Source organism: Peromyscus leucopus, chromosome 8b, assembly GCF_004664715.2.
Source record: "Peromyscus leucopus breed LL Stock chromosome 8b, UCI_PerLeu_2.1, whole genome shotgun sequence".
NCBI classification, from domain to species: domain Eukaryota; kingdom Metazoa; phylum Chordata; class Mammalia; order Rodentia; family Cricetidae; genus Peromyscus; species Peromyscus leucopus.
The window spans coordinates 84,727,861-84,748,721 of NC_051086.1; the positions used below are offsets into that span (position 1 = coordinate 84,727,861).

Genomic DNA, 20,861 nt, shown 5'->3' on the forward strand with positions numbered 1-20,861 from the left:
AACTAACTCCCAGGGACCTCACACGTGCTCTGTGGTAAAGTCTTTTTAAAAATAGGTTTTTGAGCCGGGCGGTGGTGGCGCACGCCTTTAATCCCAGCACTTGGGAGGCAGAGCTAGGCGGATCTCTGTGAGTTCGAGGCCAGCCTGGTCTCCAAAGCGAGTTCCAGGAAAGGCACAAAGCTACACAGAGAAACCCTGTCTCAAAAAAAAAAAAAAAAAAAATAGGTTTTTGAAATTAACTAAAACCCAAGCAGCTAGGCACACCTGTGAGGGATTTTTCTTGGCTGGACTATTTGAGGTGGGAGACAAACCCTAAATCTGGATCAACTGAGGTCAGACAATGCATCCTACCCGAGGCCACCCCTTCTGGTGACAGCCTACAAAAAAGGACACGGAAGAAGAAAGCTTTGCCTTCTGCACACTTGCCTGCACTCTCACGGGCAAGTTCGTCCCTCCTGCTGCTGAGGTAATCCTTGGCTGGTGTTAGAACCTACTTCTTGAGGGTCCCAAATGAAGACTGGCAGCTCTCCAGGACTTCCCTAGACTCCAGCACCAGACTGGGACTGCTGAGACAGCTGGTCTCATGGACTGAACAAATGACTGGACCCTTGACCTTTCTGTGGGAGACAGCATGGCTGGGCTATTTGGACAACATCCTGTAAGCCACTCTAAGTCCATATGTATTTGTTCATTCTATCAGTTCTGCTCCTTCAGAGAACCCTGAATAATACACAAGTTATTTAAAAGACTGGGGGAAGAGAGAGAAACTGCTCAAACAGCTCAAGAAAGAGACAGTAAGAGTACCAACAGATTGGCTCAGCCAGGAAAGGTGCTGGCTGGGGAAGCCCAACATCTTGTCTGACCCATGCATCCCACACTGGAAGGACAGAAACAACTCGAAAAGCTGTATCTGACTGTGCACCATGGCATGCGCTCACACTAATATACACAGATGATACATACATGTAATAATAATAAGTAAAATACACACCAGCATTCAATCAAACATGCTTTTCCCAATTCCATCACTCAGTCAACAGAAACCTGACAGAGATGACCTAACTGTAAGAAGTGACAGCCATGGGGCTGGAGAGATGGCTCAGCAGTTAAGAGCACTGGCTGTTATTTCAGAGGACCCAGGTTCAATTCCCAGCACCCACATGGCAGCTCACAACTGTCTATAGCTCTAGTTCCATGGGATCTGGCATCCTCACACAGACGTACACGCAGGCAAAACACCAATGCGCATAACACAGAAATAAATAAATTATTTATAAAAAAGTGACAATACTGCTTCAATGCCAGCTCTTGCCAACCTCACTTATTCAATTCTCTTAGCCTTGCTTCTGCTCCGTAAACCTTCCACACTCCCTGTTGGCCTTATGAAGTTTATCTGTCCTCCTACCTCCTCAGCCTACAGAAATGCTCTTGGCTGGCATCCTCAGCCCCAGTCTTGACAACCTGCCCTCAATAAGCAGCAGTGCAGGATGAGAGGCATCAGAAGTAGGTACAGCCCTTCAACTTACAAACTGTCAGTACTATAGAAGACACGGCCCTGAAGAAACAGGGGAAGAAGAATCACAGAGACGGTATCAGTATTTGTCAGCATCTATCAAATACAAGTAGTACATGGGTGCAATATCACATCTAATTTCTTCCATTTGGAATTTGCGTGAGTGTGAGTGTGAGTGTGTGTGTGTGTGTGTGTGTGTGTGTGTGTAAATGCATATGAAAGCTAGAGATCAATGTCAGGTGTCTTCCTCACCTTCTCACAAACTTTTTTTGAGACAGGGTCTCACTATGTAGCCCTAATGAACCACAAATTCACTCTGTAGACCAGGTTGGCCTTGAACTCACAGAGATTCATCTGCCTTTGCCATCATTATCATCATCATCATCATCATTATCATCATCATCATCATCATCATTTGCTTATGGGAATTTCTCCTGGTACCCCTGGAGGCCAAAAGAGGGTGTATGATCACCTAGAACTAGTTACAATTTTGAGCCACTGTGGGGGTGCTGGGGATCAAACCAGGGTCCTATGGGAGAGCAGCTAGTACCCCTAACCACTGAACCCTCACTCCAGCCCCTGCCTCTGCCTCTTGAGTGGTGGAACTAAAAGCATGCACCCCAGCCAGCCTGGTGCCACACACCTTTAATCCCAGCACCCAAGATGCAAAAAAGCAGGTGGATCTCTGTGAGTTCAAGGTCAGTCTGATCTGTGAGTGTTTAGGATAACCAAGGCTACATCCTGAGACCCTGTCTCAAAAAACAAAGATGTAGAGTAGCCTGGTGGTGGTGACACATGCCTTAATCACAGCACGTGGGAGGCAGAGGCAGGAGGACCTCAGAATTTGAGGCCAGCCTGGTCTACAAAGTGAGTTTCAGGACAACCAAGGCTACACAGAGAAACCCTGTCTGGACAAACAAAAACAAAACCAAAACCTACTTGGTTCTGTACTGTTATAGTTACTCTGCCACTACACATAAGATTAGCATTACAGGGGCTGGAGAGATGGGTCAACAGTTAAGAGAACTTGCTACTCTTCCAGAGGACCCAGGTTCAGTGCCCAGTACTCTCATGGTGGCTCACAACCATTTGTAGCTCTAGTCCCCAGGATCCAATGCCTCTCCTGACCACCATGGGCACTGCACACATGTGATACACATACATACAGGCAAAACACACATGCACATAAAAAATTAAATCTTGCCGGGCGGTGGTGGCGCACGCCTTTAATCCCAGCACTCGGGAGGCAGAGGCAGGCGGATCTTTGTGAGTTCAAGGCCAGCCTGGGCTACCAAGTGAGTTCCAGGAAAGGCGCAAAGCTACACAGAGAAACCCTGTCTCGAAAAACCAAAAAATAAATAAATAAATAAATAAATAAATCTTAAACTGGGCATGGTGGCCCATGCCTTTAATCCCAGCACTCAGGAGGCGGAGGCAGAGGCAGGTGGATCTCTGTGAGTTTGAGGCCAGCCTGGGCTACAGAGCAAGTGCCAGGACAGGCTCCAAAGCTACACAGAGAAACCCTGTCTTAAGAGGGGAAAAAAAAAAGGACCCTATCTCAAAATAAAGTAACTAAGAGGGGCAATCAAGACAGCTAAAATGGGGCTGGAGAGATGGCTGAGAGGTTAAGAACACTGACTGCTCTTCCAGAGGTCCTGAGTTCAATTCCCAGCAACCACATGGTGGCTCACAACCATCTATAATGAGATCTGGTGCCCTCTTCTGGCCTGCAGTCATACATCTATATACATAATAAATAAATCTTAAAAAAAAAAAATAAGATAGTTAAAATGTAAAGGTGCTTGAAGCCAAGACTAACTTTGATCCACATGGTGGAAGGAGTCCCTGAAAAGTTCTCTTCTAACCTAAATAAATGCAATTTTTACCCAAAGCTGCACAGAGAAACCCTGTCTAGAAAAAAAGTATTTTTTAAAAGATTTATTTGTTTATTATGTATACAGTGTTCTGCCTACATACAGGCCAGAAGAGAGCACCAGATCTCATTACAGATGGTTGTGAGCCACCATGTGGTTGCTGGGAATTGAACTCATGACCTCTGGAAGAGCAGATGATGCTCTTAACCTCTGAGCCATCTCTCCAGCCCGAAAAAAAAAAGTATTTTTACATTTTACTTTTAATTATGTGCATGAGGGTGTTATACACACATGAATGCAGGTACTCTCAGAGGCTGGAGGGGCTGGATCCCAGGGACTGGAGTTATAGGAGGTAGTAAGATGCCCAATGTGGGTTCTGGGAATTGAACCCTAGTCAATTCTCTGAAAGAGCAGAGAAAATGTTCTTAACCACCTAGCCATTTCTCAGCCCAGTTTTTGGGTTTCTGACACAGAGTCTGACTTATAACTCAAGAGCCATCTCTCCAGCCTTTATTTTTTTTTAAGATTTATGAGCCATATAGACCTAAAAAAGTTTAAAGATTCTGAATGCACAGAAACAGAGCCACACTAGGGCTTCCTAGTCTCACAGTCTCATGCCAGCAGCAGCACAGACTCGTCTCCTGACTGCTGCCTGTGAGATGGAGCTGGCCTACAGCCGCCATGAGCTAAGCAGAATGGCTGCCGATTCCCACCGTAGTACACAGAGGCATCTCCAAGCCACACAGTGTGCTGAGTGGTAGATTTAGCCTTTGCTAGTACATACCAAAAAAAGGGGGTGCGAAGGTTTGGGGGCTACATGCTGCTGGATGGAAGCACAGACCCACTGCTTCACAGAGTCAGCGATGAGCATGGTTCCCCCAGAGCTGGCCATGTTGGAAAGCTGAGGTGGACAGAGCCAGCAGCCAAAGCTGCTATTTCAGTCCTAGTAATACTGCAGTTTAAAGCAATAGATTTACAATAAAACAGATTTAGATCAAATAAACCTCTAAACAGTTTACAATATGTATAAAAATATACGTAGGTTTCTCAAACAAAAAAAAATACATATATATGTGTGTGTGTGTGTGTGTGTGTGTGTGTGTGTGTGTGTGTGTGTGCGCGCGCGCGCGCGTGTGTGTGTGTTTGGAAGAGAAAGGAAAAGGAATATAGACAGTTATATAAAGAAATAGAAAGTTTTAAAAAATAAAGTCTTTAAAGAGAAAGTGAAAGTAATATAAAAAATAAGCCATGTAAAGATGGAAATCACACAGAGAGCGTGGATTAAATTATCTTTGGGATTTTTAACTACAGAGAGACATTTGATTGTAAAGGCTGCTAAGTTAATCTAATATGTATATTTTAAAGGTATCTTGACTTCAAAATTTAGATCTAAGGATATGTTGCTTTGGAAACGAGGCTCTGCTTTTGTGTCAAAAAGCAAGAGGCTATGGATTTGTTCCAGGTTAAGATGGATCAGATTTGATCAAGCCAGACCTCCTGAACCTTAACAGATGGTACCTACCAACGAAGGTTATAGCCAGTCTTTCCAGGACTTGACTATTATCTCGAATTTTCTCAGGATCCCCATAAGACTACCAGCGCCACCTATCAGCAGGAAGTAACCTAGAACACTACACCCACATTCCCAAAAAATTATAGTTATTTGTCTTTGTTTCGATTGTTGACTGCAAATTGCTATTGGTCATACTCAATCTCTTTCTAAAGAAAAAAGGGGGATAGGATACAGATATGATCCGATGAAAAGGTAGATTATTGAATCTACTTTTAAAGGGCAACAACTTGTTTAAAATGAAGTTTAGTTTACTGATACAAATTTAAAGATAATTTTGTTATAATGTATGTATATTTCTATTCTTGTTTAAGGTATTATGTTTGTGCAGCTCATTTGAAATTGTAATGGATAATTAAGAAATACAGATTAATAATTAGTCTTCTATGATAGTCAAACTTACAGTCATGTTAAGTTTTCTAGGTATACATAGATATAATTCATTTAGGTAGGTAATCTTCAAATACTTCAAAGACCTACAGAGTATGGCATTTAAAATGTTTTAAAAACCTAGACTTTTCCAGACAATGAGACACGTCTGCTTCTGGTAACACAAATTACTTCAAGGAAGATGATGGGCTCTGAAGACACTCCATATGGAGTTTATCTTCTTCATGGCAAAAGTTAGCCATTTGGGCAAGAAACTGTTCTTGCCTGGACTGCTTGACAAAATGTTGTATTGAGTGGACATGAAGGACCCATAGAAAGGTGACCACTGAACTTTGCAAGACAAGATGGTCCTTTAGGTTCCTGCTTCGCAGAGGAAACTACTAAATATTCTACAGGACACAGGAAGAAGCGACTGAAAGATTCTAGGCCTGTAGGCTAAAGAATGGATAACCCAACATTGCAGAAGAACTTACCAGGTAGCCAGATGTCTCTGTCATTTCCAGAATTTTTGGAAGTTGCTTACAATGCACTTCCTGTTTACTTAGGTAATAGTATATCCTTCTGGGGTCTTTGATGTAGTTGAAGACTAGATAGTTATAATTTTCCTTGGTTATGATAAAAGATAAATTAGATATGAAACTTTAGACTCACAAATATATTATAGATAGAATATTTTAATTTTGTCAAATACAGACTAGATATTATAACTGTAATTCTTGCTTGATAACTGTTTTGTTATATGTAATTCTACTATGTTAAAGTTAAAACTTCCCTTTTTTGATTAGACAGAAATGGGGAAATGATGGGTGATGTTGCTCTGTATACTGTGAATGTGTTGCTCTAATTGGTTGATAAATAAAATGCTGATTGGCCAGTAGCCAGGCAGGAAGTATACGCTGGATAAGCAGACAAGAAGAATTCTGGGAAGAGGAAGGCTGAGTCAAGAGTTGCCAGTCAGACACAAAGGAAGCAAGATATGAAAGCAGAACTGAGAAAAGGTACCAAGCCACATACGTGGCTAAACATAAATAAGAATTATAGGTTAATTTAAATATAAGAGCTAGTCAGTAATAGACTTGAGCTAATGGCCATACAGTTTGTAAATAATATAAGCCTCTGTGTGTTTACTTGGGTCCGAGTGGCTGCGGGACTGGTGGGTAAGAGAGATTTTTCCTGACTGAGGGTCAGGCAGGACACAGGAAAACTTCAGCTACAGATATTTTAATTTTTGTGTCTGTGCATGAATTTTAAAAAAAGTTTTAGTTAACAAGAGGGCTGGGCAGGTATCTGCAATACCATTAATAAATTCCTAAAATAAACCCCCAGAACCACAGGAAAGAAAATAGACAAATCACAGATACCAATCAGTAAATCATCCCCCAAAGCCCACAACCCATACCTAGACAAATACTATAAAAAGAAGTAGCAATAAAGGCAAAACTAATATTGTTCAAGCTAAAGTCTGTCCTCAGGAAAGAACACAACTCGATGATACAGAACACAGACTGAGTCAGAGGCCCCACACTAAAAGCTCACCACCCTGCCGCAACTCACTAGTCCTGTGACCTAGAGCAAGTGACTTAACCTGAGTCCCTCAATTTATCACCTAGAAATGAATAATAAAACCACAAATACCTCCCTTCCTAGGGTTTATCTGTAAAGAGCTTTAAATGATACCTGGAAGTGGCAATTTCCCTAAACTTTAGAAATTTCTGCTTATGTAAAATAAAATGTAAACTGAGTACTGTCCAGCTGGAGAGATGGTTCAGAAGGTAAGAACATCCAGGTTCAGTTCCCAGCACCCACATGGCAGTTTATAACCATTCATAACTCTACTTCCAATTACATACATGCAGGCAAAACACTCATTGTGGTAGTCTGAATGTAATTGGCCCCCAAATCTCATAGGAATGGCACTATTAGGTGTGACTTTATTGGGAGTAGGTAAGGCCTTGGAGGAAGTGTGTCACTGTGTGGGCAGGATTTGATGCTCAAGATACCACCCAGTGCCTGAGTCTACTTCCTGTTACTTTCCAATCAACATGTAGCCAGCACCATGTCTGCCTGCATGTTGCCATGCTCTCTATTACAATAATGAACTAAACCTCTGAAACTATAAGCCACCAACTCAATTAAACCTTTTCTGTGGTGATATATTGGTTTTAATCTAAGAAATAAAGCTTTCCTGAAGGTCAGAGGACAGAACCAGCCACAGAGTTAGCCAGAGATGTCACATAGTGGTGACACACACCTTTAATCCTAGGGAGGCAAAGGCAGAGATCCATCTGGATTTCTGTGAGTTCCAGGCCACACTGGGCTACATGAGATTAATCCAGTCTAAAAGAGGCATTCAGAGGCATTCAGTCTGAGGATTCATGTAGACAAGATCAGCTCTTTCAGGCTGAGGAGTTGGTGAGGTAAGAGGTGGTGGCTGTGGCTTGCTCTGCTTCTCCAATCTTTCAACTTTCATCCTGATATCTGGCTCCAGGTTTTATTCTAAGACCATTTAGGATTCGTGTAACAGTTTCCCTTTATAAGAGTTGTCATGGTCATGGCATCCCTTCACAACAATAGAAACCCTAACTAAGACACTCATACAGTAAAATAAATAAATCTTTTAAAAGAAATGTAGAGGGGTTGGAGATTTAGCTCAATGGTAGAGCACTTGCCTCTCAAGCGCAAGACCCTGGGTTAGATCCTCAGCTCTGACAAAAAAAAAAAAAAAAAAAAAGAAAGAAAGAAAGAAAGAAAAGAAATGTAGAGTCCCAGGCACTTGGGAGGCAGAGGCAGGTGGAATTTTGAATTCAAGGCCAGCCTGATCCACATAGAGTTCCACACCAGCCAGAGGTAAAGTGAGACCCTGTCTTGAAAAGACAAACAAAGAAACAAAACCCCCAAATTATAAAATAAATTCAGTACTATTGTTAAAGAAACTAAAATATCATCCTTTGTGACAACTTCACCAATTGACAAAGGAATGATTTTCATCCCAATAAACAGGTAATGAATACAGAAGCAAGACACCACCTCCATAGACATTGTACTTACATGCACAAATTATACCCACATATGGACACACACATACACAAATAATTAAAAATACAGTAAGAACAGAGAAACCCTGTCTTGAATAAAAAAAAGAAGTGGAGGAGGAAGAGGAGGAGGGGGAGGAGGAAGAGGAGAAAAAAGAAAAACTATACAATAAGAAGAACCAGGCATGACAGTGCATGCCTTTAATCCCAGCAGTCAGGAGGCAGACAGGTGAATTTCCGTGAGTTCAAGGCCAGTCTGCTCTACACAGCCAGTTCCAGGACAATCAGGGCTACATAACAGAGAGACCTTGTCACAAAAAGACCAAAATAATAATAATAATAATAATAATAATAATAATAATAATAATAATAATAACACAATAAGAAGAAACTCAACATCCATCACAGAAATGAGAATTAAAGCTAGGATTAGATTATCAAACACACTTACTAGGATTAGATTATCAAACACACTTACTAGGATAGTTTAAAGGTCGCAAGGGGAGCCGCAGAGACAACTCAGCAGCTAGGAGCACTTGCAGCTCTTCCAGAGGACCAAGTTTGCTTCCTGGTGTGTACATATCAACCCTGGTGTCTGCAGCATGCCTATAACCTCGGTTCCACACAAAGCTAAGACAGGACGGTCTCTGGAGCTTGCAGCTGCCAGCCTAGCCAGGAAAACACGAGCCCCAGGTTCAGGACAGATTTTGCCTCTAAAGGACAGACAGAAAGCGACAGCACCTGTCATCTTCTTCTGGCCTCCACATGTGTACACAGGCATACACATGCACATTACACACTGACATACATGTCTCAACAACACCCTTGTTCTATCCAGATACCCAAAGACAAACAGAACCATATTTACACAAAAACCTATATAAAAACTATTTACAGATACTCTATTCAGATTTGCTAATAATGAAATGCAAACGTCTTTCAGCAGTGAAGCAGTAAATAAAATGTACCATTCATTCCCACAGTGGAAAATTACTCAGCAGTGAAAAAGAAAGCCTACAACAACTTGGGTGAAATCAATGGCTCAGTGGGTAAAGGTACTTGCCATCAAACCTGAAGACCTCAATTAAATCCCTAGAGTCCACACGATGAAAGGGAAGAACTGACACCCAAAAGCTATACTCTAACCTCCGAATCAGACAAGCACATGAACACACGCACACAAGAGCATACAAACACACACAATAAATTAATTAATTAATTAATTAATAATAAAAAGCAGAAAGCAGTCATAAAGTTTGCATACTATATGGTCACATTGATAAGCCAGGGGAAACACAACAATAAAAGGACAGCATAAATGAGCCTGGAGGATGGCATTGTTAGTGTGTGTGTGTGTGTGTGTGTGTGTGTGTGTGTGTGTGTGTGTATGTGTGTGTGTGTAAAGGATTTTTTGGGGTTTTTTTTGTTTTTTTTTTTTTTTTTGGTTTTTCGAGACAGGGTTTCTCTGTGTAGCTTTGCGCCTTTTCCTGGGACTCACTTGGTAGCCCAGGCTGGCCTCGAACTCACAGAGATCCACCTGGCTCTGCCTCCCGAGTGCTGGGATTAAAGGCGTGCGCCACCACCGCCCGGCCGAATTTTTTGTTTTTTAGTGTGTTCGAATGAGCATGTGAATACAGGTGCCCAGGAAGTCAGAGGTATCAGATCCTGTGGGAGCTGGAGTTATAGGTGGTTGTGAGATGCCTGATGTGAGTTCTGGGAATTGAACCTATGTCCTCTGTAAGAGCACCAAGTGCTCTTAACCACTGAGCCATCTCTCCAGGCCTGACACTGTTCTTAATACTGACTGTATACTGATATTTGAATAAACCATATGTGCATTAAATTAATGAAACTATTTACCAAAAGAAAATCAATTTTGCCAGGCGGTAGTGGTGCACATACAATTCCAGCACTCAAGAGGCAGAGGGAAGTGGATCTCTGTGAGTTTGAGACCAGCCTGGTCTACAAAGTGAGTTCCAGGACAGCCAGGGCTACACAAAGAAACCCTGTCTAGGGGGGTGGCGGAAAGTCAATTTTACTGCATTAATTTAAAACAATTTTTTTTAAATTAAGGGTTAGGCATGGTGGTTCATGTCTTTAATCCCAGCACTTGAGAGGCAGAGACAGGAGGATTGTTTAAGTTCAAGGTCAGCCTTGTCTACAGAGGGAGTTCCAGGACACTCAGGGCTACACAGAGAACCTCTTTCTCAGAAGACAAAATAAAAAATTAAATATAGCCGGGCAGTGGTGGCGCACGCCTTTAATCCCAGCACTCGGGAGGCAGAGGCAGGTGGATCTCTGTGAGTTCGAGGCCAGCCTGGGCTACAGAGTGAGTTCCAGGACAGGCTCCAAAGCTACACAGAGAAACCCTATCTCGAAAAACCAAAAAAATAAAATAAAAATAAATAAATATAAACAGTATTAATAATACTTACAAATAGAAATAAAATAAGGATAAATTTTAGTGTCATGATTGACATGCTTTTAGAAAATGGGGAAAAATAGATAAAAATAAGTGGGTTATTAATAAACAGAAAATGCAGGCATTTCCCTTTCTCTTCTGTGGGTTGAAAAGCAAGGATGAAGCCTCAGAAGGAGCATTTCCAAATAACCAACCGTTGGAGGCCACCGGGCACAAAACACAGGATGCTTTTGAAGAATACCATCATAGCTAGATGGCTGGTCTCGGTCCAAAGTAAAAACAATGAAATCAATGGAGCCACAGTGTGGCAAAGCATTGCCAGTACCAGACAACAGGAAGGCAAGGTTCTCCTACACGCACCTGTCTGGGACAGTAACAAATCAGCAATCCGCCTTAAAATCAAGTCATGAAATCTACTGATTGGTTTTGAAACCCTGAAACTCACTGCTAATGTAGACCAGGCTGGCCTCCAACTCACAGAAACCTGACCGGCAGGATTAAAGCCATGAGCCACCATGCCTAGCCTATTTTTACTTAAAAAACATCACTAGGTGTGGTGGCCTAAGTTTTTAATCCCAGCACTCAGGAGGTGGAGGCAGGAGGATGAGATGTTCAAAGACATTATCAGGTACAGAGCAGAATTCAAGGCCAGCCTGGGTTCCATGAAATCCTGTCTCAAGCAGAGCTGACAAGGTACTCAACAGGTAAAGGCACTTGCTGCCAAACTGGAGGACCTGAGTTCACTCTCTAGAACCCAGATGGTGGAAGGAGAGAACTGACTCCTGCCAAGTTGTCCTCTGGTCTGTGACATGTACTTGCCCACATGTATATATACATGCATGTACACATATATACATACACACACAAACAATAAATGTAAAAAACTATTAACAACTGGACTCTAGTAATATTAAACAAAAAACTTAATTAGTAGATTTGGTCATATTGAATATTTTTAAGTTTCTTTACAAAAGAATATAGACATTCTAAAGAGAACTACCAGAAAAATATTGAAATCCACATTTTTTTAAGCTAGCAATGTGCCTATAATTTGCCTAATGAATTATTTTGTCTGTGGGATTTCCACTGTTGTCCTAAAATAAGACTATACTACAAAGTAAATGTGCTATGACCACAGAAAGAAATTCGGACTGACCCACATGCTCTCCTGAGTGGCAGGGCATGGAAGACACAGCAGAAAGCATGAGGTCTGCCAAAGACACAGCAGGACCAGGGCTAGCCTGGCCTAGAATTCACTACATGGTACAACTGTCACGCTTCCTCTGGGGAAAAAAAGTTAAGAGTCATTACCCCGAGAGGGCACATGATTCCAAGATGCTCACCTAAAATCACCCAAGCTTGCTCCCACGCTCGCTCTCTCTCTCTCTCTCTCTCTCTCTCTCTCTCTCTCACACACACACACACACACACACACACACACACACACACACACACACACACACACACACACACACACACACACACACACACACTGGCCACAAGCACCATGCACAGGAATCCCGAAGTACAGTCAGACCCTGACAACACTGGTATCCTGCCACAGCTCTTCCCAACCTCTCTCTGGACCCACCAACAATCTGCCCTGCTTTCAACGACCTCCTCAAACCAGCCTGCCTTCCCACAGAATTACTGAGCCTCTGACATCTTTACCTTGGATTATATATCATGTAAAATACTTATCGGCCCGATACTAAAAATATAAACAGGCATCATGTTTTCTGCCATTTTTATCCCCAGGACAACCACCACATTCACTAAAACTATTCAGTGAGTACTTCAGATGAACTGTCCAAAGAAATAAGTGACCTAGAACAACTAAAACACTAGGCATTCCAAGAACTGTCATGTATGACTTCAGTTGTCACTGACTGGAATGCCAGGCCTAAGAAGGAACATAGAATTAGCTTCTACATCATCTACTTGTCCAGACTAGATCTGTTATGGGTCTATGGAATACATAGGTAAATACCCTGCAAAGTAAAATTTTACTCATTGTACTGTACTTACAAATACAGCTAGACTAGCATTGTTCTCTAAAACATAAAATCATTGAGTATACACACAGGAAGGAAGGAAGGAAGGGAGGGAGGGAGGGAGGAAGGAAGGAAGGAATGAAGGACAGAAGGGAAGAAGGACGGAAGGGAAGAAGGAAGGAAAGAAAATCTGCTGAAACCTAGACAGTTAACAGTAACCTACCAATGGTGTTCCTTAGGTTTGACAAAGGTGCTGTAGAAATTCAAAACACCAACAATGGAGGGAGGTGGACGATGGTTTCATGAGAACGGTGGTCTACAAATGCACCTCCTCTTTAAGTCTGAACTTACTCCAAATTAAATATTTATTAAAAGTAAAAATGGGAAGCTCTGGGTGGTACAGGAACTAATGCTTTTTCAGCTGAGGACTCAGGGGCATTCAGTCAGAGGATTCATGGAGTTGGTGAGGTGAGACGTGGCAGTGGCTTGTTCTTTGTCTCTCTGATCTTTCAGCATTTACCCCAGTATCTGGCTCTGGGTTTTAAAAGACCATTTAGCAATTCGTGTTACACCACCCTACCCCAGGTTTCCTTCTACCCCCTCTTCTTTCTACTGCTCTTCATCTTCATGTGATTTACATGCCACCCCTTCAGACTGTAGACTGTCCCCTGATATCCCGAAGAGGGCTAGATCATTCCCCCACCAAATCCCTAAGCACTTCATCCAAAGACCTTATTTGTTCTTTCAGTTCTTGTTACCTGTATTTTCTTTACAAGATAGTTAGCTCCTCTCCAACAGGAACTACCTTTTCCTTTTGCTTCCATTTCTTAGAACAGAGTTTCTCAAAGAGTATGCTGAGGCACAGACATGCTGTGAATGAGTTAGGGATGTCCTACCATAGTGGTATCCTCAGCCACAATGGACATCAGAAGCCAGAAGCCCTAACTGATTGAGCCTCAAGCAGACTCCTCCTTCACCCCAGGACATGCCTTCCTGATAACTGAAGTACTCAGGTGGCACAACCCTGTGGTAGATACGTCCAGTAAGTACTTGCTAAGGTGAATCTTGGAATCACCGACTAGTCCCCTTCAACCACAATCCCCAATATCACTTACCACTCAGACTGTATCCTCATTACAAGCTTTTTCACTAAGTTCAGGCAGGCAATCTTCCTAACAATTATCCATTAGCTGGTTATGCTTCCTTATACCAGCAACCACATGGTAGCTCACAACCATCTATAATGGGATCCAATGCCCTCTTCAGGCATGTAGGTATACATGCAGACAGAACACTAACATACATACATACATACATACATACATACATACATACATACACACACACACATACACACACACACACACACACACACACACACACAATCTTTTTTAAAAATGGCTAACTGAAAACCAGCCAACAACACAAATAACTAATGCAAAAAGACAGACATATAAACTTGGCAATGAAGTTCAGTTGTTAGAGTGTTCATCTATCATGCACAAAGCCCTGGGTTCAATTCCCACACCATATTAACTAGTGTAGCTACACCTGTAATCAGGAGATGGAATCAGGAGAGAAATTCAAGGTCATCCAAGGCTACACAGAGGGTCTGAGGACAGTCTAAACTGGATGGGATTATTTTTGCAAGCTTTCCATGTGTAAATTAAAATTGTGAAATTTCTCCCCCCATCCTTGGGTTTTGGGTTTGTTTGTTTTTTTCTGTCTAGCCCTGGAACTTGCTCTGTACATAAGGCTGGCCTTGAACTCAGAGATCTGTCTTCCTTTGCCCCTAAGTGCTGGGATTAAAGGCATGTGCCACCACCACCCAGTTTAAAATTATGAAATTCATAACATGAAATGTTCAGCAACATCTAATACAGTTTTAAAGCATCAAATTATTCCATATCATAATTTAAAGTATGAGCATTTTGAAATGGAATGCCAAAAAGAAAATCAACTGTTTGGGGGTAATAAATTCAAACACTGAATAATTTCAAAAAAAAAAAAAAGCCATCATCTGTAACCAGGCAAGGCTTTCAGTGGTGGGACTGGGACACTAACCCAGCTATAAAATCTTCGACTAACCGGTGGTGGTAGCGCACACCTTTAATCCCAGCACTCAGAGGCAGAGCCAGGCGGATCTCTGTGAGTTTGAGGCCAGCCTGGTCTACAGAGTGAGATCCAGGACAGGCACCAAAACTATACAGAGAAACCCGGCTTGGGGGGGGGGGGGGTGTCTTTACTCACAACCTGTCCTGCCTGCAAGATGTGCTGGGGGAATGGTGGCTTAAGCTTATGGGAGTAGGGAGCCAATGGCTGGTTTAACTTGAGGCCCACACCATAAAGCTGGATGGCCCAGAGATATAGGATAGAACCAAACACTACTGGCCAAAAAAAATAATTAAATCAATGAAATGATTCCTGGTGATGTTCTGCTTTATTCATATATCAGTGCCTAGCCCAATCATAAAAGAGGCTTCTTCTGGCAGCTGATGGGAACAGATGCAGAGACCCACAGTCAAACATTAGGCAGAGCTTGGAGAATCCCTCGAGAGAGGGGAAGAAAGGATTGTAGGAGTCAGAGGGGTGTAGGACACCAGGAGAACAAGGCCCACAGCATCAACTAAGCAGGGCTCCTAGGGGATCACAGAGACTGAAGTGGCAATCACGGAGCCTGCATGGGTCTGCACTAGGTCCTCCAAATGTATGCTGTTGTTAGCTTGGGGTTTCTGCAGGACTCCTAACAGTGGGAATGGGGGTGTCTCTGACTCTTTTGCCTATTTTTGGGACCCTTTTCCTTCTACTGGGTTGCCATGTCCAGCCTTGATATGAGGGTTTGTGCCTACTCTTATTGCATGTTGTTATGCTGTGTTCGGTTGACATCCCAGGGAGGCCTGCTGTTCTCTGAAGGGAAACACAGAGTGGATCTGGGGAAGAGAGCGATGGGAGAGAGGATGGGAGGAGTGGAGGTGAGGGAGGTTACAGTCAGGATGTATTGTGTGAGAGAAGAATAAATAAGACAAAATAAAAGTTCCAGGGGCTGGAAAGACACTCATCAGTTAAGAACATGCACTGCTCTTACAAAGGACCAGAGTTCTGGTCCTAGCATCAATGTTAGCTGGCTCATAACTGCCTGTAAGTAGAGCTGCAGGGGATCTGTCACTCTAGTTCTCTCTGGCCTCTATGGGTACCCACACACACGCTCACATACACACACAAACACAAACATAACAAGACAATATAAAAGAAAAAGAAGGCTCCAATACTCCCAGGAAGTATCTGAGACTGGGAGCTGAGTAGCCACAAGAAGAGTACCACCCATCCCTCTGCCAGGCGCTATCACAGAGCTTGTGTGCACTCCTGGCCAGGATGACCATACCATGGTTACCTCAACTTCAGTTTTCCTTTTCCTTTTTTTTTTTTTGAAACAGGGTCAATCCTTCTGCCTCAGTCTTTCTAGTATGGGGTTGGTTTATTAGATTTTTTAATATTTTAATAATCTATTCATTTTTATTTTATGTGCATTGGTGTTTGCCTGCATGTATATCTGTGTGAGGATGTCAGATGCCCTGGAACTGGAGTTACAGACAGTTGTGAGCTGCCATGTGGGTGCTGGGGATTGTATCCAGGTCCTCCAGAAGAACAGTCAGTGTTCTTAACTGCTGAGCCATCTCTCCAGCCCCCTTTATTAAATTTTTGAAACAGGGTCTCACTATATTTCAGGGTGGCTTGGGATTCAGTATACAGTCCAAGTGCCTTTAGCTAGTAATTCTCCCATCTTCCCAAGTACTGAGATTACAAACATGATCCTCTTTGCCCATCTTCATTTTAGTTTTTCAAGGACCAAAAATTTACCTCAAATAGATTTCTAACCATCTCCACATACCTACAGGACACAAATGATGAAAAATAGACACATATTTAAACTCAAGAGATGAACAATAATCACAAGTTAATGTAATGACTAGGGAGCCACGCCCAGGTTACTGTAAACTTCAAAAGTACACAGGTTTGCTGTGTTCATGTCTCTAGGAGTCACAAGAACATTGTGCTGACTCAACAGTGGGCTGTTGCAGTTAAAAGTAAGATAGACTCAAGGACATATCAAAGAACCAGGGGCCAGGAAATGTGACTACAGTTAAATCGGCAGAAAAGGCAGGTGTGGCAGCACACACCAGTAACACTAATACTCAGGAGAGGCAGAGGCAAGAAGAGCCCAAGTTCAAAGCCAGCCTCATCTATATTGCAAAAGTATGTCTTAAAACAAAATCCAAAAACAGTTAAAAAGAAAAGAATGTTCATTTATACACAGTAAAAAAGACTAAAAACTCAAGCTTATACCAAATGATAAAAAGTAGCCAGTGGACAAATAACCAAATGAATGGAAGCACATGAACTATGAACCAAAGACTGAGGGGCCCCCAACTGGGTCAGGCCCTCTGAATGGGTGAGACAGTCATTTGGCTTGATCTGTTTGGGAGGCAGCTGGGCGGTGGTGCCGGGTCCTGGGCTCGTTGCATGAGTTGGCTGTTTGAATCCTGGGACTTATGCAGGGACGCTTGGCTCGGTCTGGGAGGAGGGGACTGGACCTGCCTGGACTGAGTCTATCAGGTCGATCCCAGTCCTCGGGGGAGACCTTGATCTGGAGGAGGTGGGAATGGGGGGGGGAGGGGGGGAGAGCATAGGAATCTGTGGCTATTATGTGGAACTGAATGGTGTTGTAAAATAAAAAATAAAAAAAAATAAAATAATAAAAGCCGGGCGATGGTGGCGCACGCCTTTAATCCCAGCACTCGGGAGGCAGAGCCAGGTGGATCTCTGTGAGTTCCAGGCCAGCCTGGACTACCAAGTGAGTCCCAGGAAAGGCGCAAAGCTACACAGAGAAACCCTGTCTCGAAAAAACAAAACAAAACAAATAAAATAAAATAAAGTAGCCAGCAAGTTTTTTAAGTATTACCAGCCAGAATTCAAAAGGCTTTCTGGAGAGGAGGATGCCTAACAAAAGGCTAGTATTGAAAAGAAATGGAAAATAAGTTTAGAGCCAGTAACAGATCATGTATCACATGCTCACAGCCCCAGGACCCATCCTAGAGCCAAAATAAGAGATCTTGGTGCTAGTGACCTACAGAAGAACACTAAATGTCTTCCCAGAGCTCGGGATATAGTTACAGTAGAGCCCTTGACCAGAATGCACAAGACTTGTGTTCAATCCCTAGAATTGCGAAAGAAACAACAGGAACAAAACAGGGATCCAGGGAGAGCAGGCTGGAGCCACCTGCCTCGCCCCACCCCCCACCCCCCACCCCCAGTGCTGGGATAAAAGGCATGCATCACAATGCTCAGCTTAAAATAGTGAAATTTATAACATGATACAAGTTTTTAAAGCTGTTGTATATCATAATTTAAAGTATGAACATTTTGAAATGGAATGCTAAAAAGAAAATCAACTGTTTCTGTATAATAAACCCAAACATTGAACAATTTTAACACTAAAAAAAAGTTTGTTTTATATATATATATATATATATATATATATATATATATATATATATATATCCTTATCCTTTACTGGCCTAGAACTATTCAACTATGCAGTTGAATCTAGCCTTGAACTCTCCACCCTTCTGCCTCAACCTCCTGATTGCTGAGATTAAGATAGATACCAAGCACACCTGGCTCTCTAGCCTCTCTATTTTAATGTCAAAGACCAAGAGAATGGACCAAGAAGATTGGCTAACTCTCTTTAGTAGTAGGCATTTCAGCAAATGTACATCATCTGAAAGGCTGACAGCATACATAAAGGCAGTATAACCCCTAGGAACAAAGTCCCACCCTTTGTTCCTACTGGAATATTCTCAGTCTCTAAGTCCTCCAAAGGGATCATGCACATAATAGACACTATGTATTTTATACAAGTGTGTGTGTGTGTGTGTATAGTCATGACGCAAGATAAAGAGTAAACAGCAAGAAAGCAGCTCAGTGTTCAGTCTTCAGAACACAAGGAGGTCAACACTTAGAATGCTCCTCTCTACTTTCATGACAGGAGGTAAACTGAGCCTCGGTGCCATTACTCACTCAGAACCAAAGTGCAAGAAGAACCTCCCCTCACACTGATTTCTCCATACTGGTCAGACAGAGCAGCAGGCAGTGCCATGAGCTGGCTTTGTCCAACTTGTGCTACAGCAGCCAACTCCGTTAGGCCCTACAGCCCCAGTTCACCTCACTCTGCATCATTCTACCTTATCCCACAGCATCTCTTCCAGCCAGACATTCTTTCCAAGATAAAGTCTCCAAACACGGGGCCAAGTACAATTAAACTAAGTATAAGCCGGGCGGCAGTGGCCATGCCTTTAAACCCAGCACTAGGGAGGCAGAACCAGGCAGATCTCTGTGAGTTCAAGGCCAGCCTGGTCTACAGAGCGAGGTCCAGGACAGGCACCAAAACTACACCAAGAAACCTTGTCTCAAGAAATTAAAAAATAAATAAAAGTATAAAAATGTCACAATGAAACTCATTACCTTGTATATTAAAAAATTAATAAAAGAAAAAGGATGAAGTCTCTATTGTCTCTTCTTCATGCATTGCTGAGTCTTGTTTGTTTGTTTGTTTGTTCTCCTAAGCCATCTATACTCACCTGCAGTTCACTGCACTGGGTATCATCACCCAAATAGCCCATCAGAGCTCTTTATAGTTTCTGAAAGAGAGAAAAAAGCCTTTAAATACCACAGATTGCCATATGTGGTGGCACACACCTGTAATCCCAGTACTGGAAAGACTAAGGCAGAAGAATCTTGGATTTGAGGTTAGCCTGGGCCATACATCAAAACGTTGTCTCCAAAAAACACACAACAAAGACACAAAGAATTAACAATCAATGCATCTGTCACTGCAGAAGTATCTGTATCCACTATGCACAGCATCTGGCCTTTCTGTCCACAGTAATGTAATCACATATAGCAGGACTAGCCATGGACCAAATGCCCTGACACAGCCTCTAGACAGAAAAGCTTTTGCACTATTACTGATCTGTGTAACCTTGGGCAAGTCAGTTTCTCTAGGCCTACATTCCCTCATCTGGAAAATGAGAAAGTTAGGAGTAGAGGCTTGCCTAACATTCATAAAGTCTTGAGTTCAATACTCAGAACTGGCACAGTGACACATGTCTATAATCCCAATATCCAAGAAGTGGAGGCAGGAGGATCAAAAGTTCAAAGTTAGGGATGGAAAGATGGTTCAGCACTTCTTGTTCTTTCAGAGGATCAGGATTCAATTCCCAGTACCTACATGGTAGCTCACATCATCTGTAACTCCAATTCCAGGGGATCCAGAGCCCTCTTCTGTATCCAAGAGTACCAGACATACATGTAGTACACATACATACAGACAAAAAAAATTCTTAGCATAAAACAAATCTAAAAATTTTTTATTTAAAAAAGTTTAAGGTTATCCTCAGCTACTTAGTTCAAAGACAGCCTAGGCCACAGAAAACTCATCTCAAAAATAAGGAAGGTAAAAAAACACAAGAAAGTAAAGCTAACCAGAAATAAAAGCGCAAAGCTTTCCAGAAAGAACACCAGAACACCATTCAACTGTTCTGTTACTACATTAGTTCACAGTCAAGTCTAAATTTCCTCCTTCCCAAGATGGACATAACTGTCATGTAAGATGCTAGAGAATTGGGGATGACAGGTTATAAAAAGTCCACAGTAAACAGATGGGGAAGCTTATCACAGAATCCAACAATAGAGGCTGGAGAGATGGCTCGGTAGTTAAAAGCACTGACTGTTCTTCCAGAGGACTCAGGTTCAGTTCCCAGCACCCACATGGCAGACCACAGCTGTCTGTAACTCCAGTTCTAGGGGATCTGACACTCTCATACAGACCTACATGCAGGCAAAACATCAATGCATGTGAAAAAAATAAATAAATAAAAATTAAAAAATCTAACAATGGTAGTAGGGCATAGTGGCACATGCCTTTACTCCCAGCACTCAGGAGACAGAGGCAAGATTTCTGTGAAAGGCCACTCTGGTCTACAAAGTGAGTTCTAGGACAGCCAGGG

The 20,861-nt window shown here is 42.4% G+C and overlaps 1 protein-coding gene across 3 annotated transcripts in view; it reads right to left on the reverse strand.

Moving 5' to 3' along the window:
* Positions 1–20,861, reverse strand: part of Helz (helicase with zinc finger) — a 157,781-nt gene that overhangs the window by 130,479 nt on the left and 6,441 nt on the right. For 2 of the 3 annotated variants that reach the window (XM_028865232.2, XM_028865233.2), the window contains exon 3: positions 19,434–19,493. The exons of the other annotated variant lie outside the window; for it this stretch is intronic. The gene's annotated coding sequence lies outside the window, so the exon portion shown is untranslated. The remainder of the gene's footprint in view (positions 1–19,433; positions 19,494–20,861) is intronic. 3 annotated transcript variants of the gene reach the window in all.